The following is a 5,049-nucleotide window of genomic DNA, read 5'->3' as shown; positions in this document are numbered from 1 at the left end:
CAACACCCCATACTATCAGGGTAACACTATCCAGATAGGGCTAGAACCTAGAGAGGAAAACAGGACCGCTTGGACTGCAGTTCAATATTTGCAAAAGTTTGAAAACTCTGTTGCAAGCTTTCGGCACCAAACGAAAGGTGCCGCCCCTTATTGGCTCATGCTGAGTCATGTCAGGTTAATGTTACCATCCCCACCTCTGAGATTCACCCAGGGGAGGAGATAAGTGAGCAACAACCAATCGGAGATGATGTCCCAGATGGGAGGAGTCTGCAGAGCAGCTCCAAGAGCTCATTCGTCCCTGAGTTGCAAAAAGAGAAGAGCTGACGTCCTGGGATGCATGCATTTATCAGACCAACACCAATCCGGACTTGCCTGGCCGCCTTGGTGACTCTAGATAACCTCGGGCTGACCACACGTCCCCGTGACGGCGACAATACATTCGGATGTCTGCCCTATCAACTTTCGATAGTACTTTCTGTGCCTACCATGATGACCACAGGTAACGGGGAATCAGGGTTCAATTCCGGAGAGGGAGCCTGAGAAACGGCTACCACATCCAAGGAAGGCAGCAGGTGTGCAAATTACCCACTCCCGACTCGGGAGGTAGTGACGAAAAATAACAATACAGGACACTTTCGTGGCCCTGTAATTGGAATGAGTACACTTTAAATCCTATTAGAGGGCAAGTCTGGTGCCAGCAGCCACAGTAATTCCAGCTCTAATAGCGTATATTAAAGTTGCTGCAGTTAAAAAGCTTGTAGTTGGATCCTGGGATCGAGCTGGTGGTCCGCCGTGAGGCGAGCTACCGCCTGTACCAGCCCCTGCCTCTTGGCGCCTCCTCAATGCTCTTGACTGAGTGTCCTGGGGGACCGAAGCGTTTACTTTGAAAAAATTAGAGTGTTCAAAGCAGGCCGGTCGCCTGAATACTTCAGCTAGGAAAAATGGAATAGGACTCCGATTCTAATTTGTTGTTTTTCGGAACGGTGGCCATGATAAGAGGGACGGCGGGGGGCATTCGTATTGTGCTGCTAGAGGTGAAATTCTTGGACTGGCGCAAGACGAACCAAAGCAAAAGCATTTGCCAAGAATGTTTTCATTAATCAAGAATGAAAGTCGGAGTTTCGGATGATCAGATACTGTCGTATTTCTGACAATAAACAATGCCGAATAGCAATCCGGCAGCGTTATTCCCATGACCCGCCGAGCAGCTTCCCGGAAACTAAAGTCTTTGGGTTCCGGGAAATATGGTTGCAAAGCTGAAACTTAAAGGAATTGATGGAAGGGAACCACCAGGAGTGGAGTCTGCGGCTTAATTTGACTAAACACGGGAAACCTCACCCGGCACGGACACGGAAAGGATTGACAGATTGATAGCACTATCTCGATTCTGTGGGTGGTGGTGCATGGCCGTTCTTATTTGGTGGAGCGACTTGTCTGGTTAATTCTGATAACGAATGAGACACCTCCATGCTAACTAGTTACGTCACCCCCAGCGGTCGGCGTCCAACTTCTTAGAGGGACAAGTGGCGTTCAGCCACACGAGATCAAGCAATAACAGGTCTGTGATGCCCTTAGATGTCTGGGGCTGAACGCGTGCTACACTGAACGGATCAGTGTGTTTCTACCCTTCACTGACAGGTGCGGGTAACCCACTGAACCCTGTATGCTGCGGACCTGCGAGAAACGAGGGAATGCTGCTGGGCCCCCACAGTGGGATGTCTGGGAAAAGCGGCCCGGCCCCCGCATCCCTCGCAGCCATTTTGGGTACTCAGTGCATTCCCCCCTCCTCCGGGAGGGGGCTGCAGAGGTCTTGAAGACTCGCGCCGGCCCCCGGTCACGGCCCGCGATGGGGTATTCCCCCCACGGGCCCATCGAGGGCCCCCGCCGGCGTGGCACCTGCTCCACCGGAGCGCGGGGGGAGGGAAGGAGCAGGGGACCAGCCGCTCGACAATCGGCACCCGAACCCCACCCCCCAACCCCCCGGGTCGAGAGCCCAGATACAGGGCCAGAAAATCGAGACAGGCCTCTGCACCTATTTTTTTTTGTCTGCCGACCGTTGAATGGGGCCCTGCGGCAGCCCCGTCACTCGAAAACAAAGAGTCACTCGCGACTCTTAGCGGTGGATCACTCGGCTCATGCATCGATGAAGAACGCAGCAAGCTGTAAGAATTAGTATGAATTGCTGGACACATTGATCATCGACACTTTGATTGCACCTTGCGGCCCCGGGTTCCTCCCGGGGCTTCCCCTGTCTCAGGGTCGCTCCTCCGTCGATCGCCCCCTCCGAGTCCTGGCCCGGATGGCAGGCATGGCTCTGGCCATCGCAGGGGCTGCCCTAACAGACGGGCCCTCCGTCCCCCAAGTTCAGACCACTGACACATGGCACGGCCTCTCCTTCCGCCCGGGGGGGGGGGGAGGGAAGGCCGGCTGGCCTCTGTGGAGGGAGACAACTGCTTCTGTGCCATTTTTCCAACACATGTGGACTCCTATTGGATATTTGGTCTTTTCTTTGGTGAGATGTAGGCTTCCATTATATATGTGAAGGAAAAAGAGTAGAAAACATAGTATAAATATGATATTATAAGGTTCAAAATGGATGATGGAGCTGTGAAAATACACACATACTTCCAAGCACTAAAAGCATTTTTGACAACACGGAGTCTGAAGATTCATCATCCGGAGGCTGCACTCCTACAGGCACCTGAACCCTGATCTTCCTGTCTCGTTGCACTTCTGGATAGATGATGTCACCAAGGGAGACAGGCGAGTCGCATTCTCGTGTCGGTGCACAGATGAGAGAGAGTGAAGTGCACACCTCATGGTAGTTGAAAGTAGCCATTCGGTCGACCCTATGCGTTTCACTCAGGGGCTCATTTTTCTAAACCAATGAGGAAGCTCATACCCCACGTGAAATGCGTAGGGTGGACCGAACGGGTAGACTGAACAACTGTGTGATTTTTTTCATACATGACGTGAGTGGGAAATTTATACCTTTTTGACCATTTTTTAAATATTCATATGACTTTTTTGCACTCTGTTTCTGTACCTTGAGAAAATTTGCACTTTGGACATATTGCTGCTTTACCATATAGATATTGGGAAACATCTTTTTGAAAAATCTGCATCTTTCCCAAGGGTGAAAGTATTTTCATTCTGATTTTACTTTTATTTTAATATCTTTTTTTCTTCTGTACACACAGTAGTCATCACTTATTTGTCCTATTGGGGACCTTTTCCACTCAGGATTTTGAATAGTCACTAGCACTTTTGTGATTTATTTTGGAAACACCCGTAAAAACTTATTTGAAGTCATATTTTAGACCAGCGGTGCGCAAACTGGGGGCGCGACCCCCCGAGGGGTGCGAGACTGAGTGTGGGGGGCACATGATTTACAGACTCCCCGCGCGCTTCCCGAAGACACTTATATTACGTGCCGGGGGTGCCGCAGGGCCTCTGTAAACCTAACTTACCTTGGCTCCGGCAGCTTCTCACACGCGTCGCCATGGCAACGCGGCATCATTTGACATCACGTTGCCATGGCAACGTGATGTCATGACACCGGAGCCGATGCCGAGCAGGGGTGAGGGGGGGGGCGCGGAGGTAAGGGGACCGCCAGCAGGGGGGTGCATGGAAATGTTTGGCGCCCCCCTGTTTTAGAACAAAGGAGATTTCTTTACGCTTGATTATCTTTTTTTGCTGTGTACATTATTTTTTATTAAAAGATTGGGAACTACATATGTAAATACTTAATTAGGCTATAAAAAAGAAAAATGTCCATATTACATTATGATCTTGTTAATAACATTTCCATTTTCCCCTGTAATCCAAAAGCAAAACACGAAAAATATTTAGGGGCCTATTCCATAAACGGTATGGATGAAGACCACCCTTCTGCAAGTCTTAAACACCCAACCTGGGGCAACTACAAAATTCACCCACCTCTTGTACCAACAACAAAGAAGTGCCTGCTATTTAACCCCTTCATTACCCTAGCAGTTAGCCGCTAAGGTACCGAAACTGGCTGTAATTTTATTATTACTGCATAGGATTGAATCTGGGAGTCTACGTACAGTAGCTAAAATAAATATGTGGGTCAGCTCCGGAGACCCCCCGGGGAACCCCGGAGACCGATGGGGACCCGTGGGGACCCCAGGTATCAATGCTATGCCCTTGACAAGGATATTTCAATGCATAGGAGATACCGGCACTCCATAAAGGGCCTGTATCTCAGGAAGCAGGGGGTTCCTGGACCTGAAATCAATGAAGTTATGCTCCAGAGACCCCCTGCTCCTGTACACTACTAATACATTTTAAATTAAAAATATTTAATTTCCGGAAAAATTGACGCTAGGAGAGGCCGCTCTCTCTCTGCAGCAGAATCAACTCGCCAGGTATGCCCTTTTCGGAGGGCAGATCATCTCGTCCCCGGCTACTCGCAATGTTTCCAAATGTTGTTATCACTGGTATTCGGGCCTTTCTGCATACAGTGATAGCAATGCTGTCAAAAATGGCGATTTAAATTTGGTGGCGATTTTTTTTTATGACTGCTTATATATAGCATAGGCCCCACAGTGTCTTTCAGCAAGAACCATGTGGATTAAACATTAGTTAGCTCTGTCTCTTATATCTCTTATCCTTTTTTAAGTATTCTCCATCTCTCCTTTCCAAAACAATGTGTCTCTAATGCCCATATTTTGCATCTGCTACTATTCTCTATAAAACATAGGGTGAGATTGTGATGTCCAGCAACATGAGTCTAGAGAGTTCTTGCCAATAAATTCTATAGATATTAATGTTTTCATAAGATTCGAAAGGTACTTATACAACTTGATCACTGTTTAGATCCCTTAATAGTTCAATAAACTATTCACTTAAAAGGTTTGGGACAAGTCTTATACATTTATTTTAATTTAAGGGACCGATTAAGGTACTCCGGGGGAAGGAGAGCTGCTGTATCTTGGTCTTTTATGCACTAAAATGGTACATACTTAGTTTTTAAGTATTGATGCAAGATTATGCTCAGCATGGCAAAAATTGTTTAGTAAATAC

The 5,049-nt window shown here is 48.2% G+C and overlaps 2 non-coding genes across 2 annotated transcripts; both read left to right on the top strand.

Annotated features, from left to right (window-relative positions):
* The first annotated feature begins 278 nt into the window (after nt 1-278).
* On the top strand, nt 279-1,722 carry LOC142473449 (18S ribosomal RNA). The gene has a single exon (XR_012790081.1). It is a non-coding gene; the product is annotated as an 18S ribosomal RNA (ribosomal RNA).
* Nucleotides 1,723-2,108: 386 nt separating this feature from the next.
* Nucleotides 2,109-2,262, top strand: LOC142473482 (5.8S ribosomal RNA). Its single transcript, XR_012790084.1, has one exon. It is a non-coding gene; the product is annotated as a 5.8S ribosomal RNA (ribosomal RNA).
* The last annotated feature ends 2,787 nt before the right edge of the window (nt 2,263-5,049 follow it).

Source organism: Ascaphus truei, chromosome 1 (assembly GCF_040206685.1).
Source record: "Ascaphus truei isolate aAscTru1 chromosome 1, aAscTru1.hap1, whole genome shotgun sequence".
NCBI lineage: Eukaryota > Metazoa > Chordata > Amphibia > Anura > Ascaphidae > Ascaphus > Ascaphus truei.
This window is presented reverse-complemented; position numbering and strand designations above follow the sequence as displayed.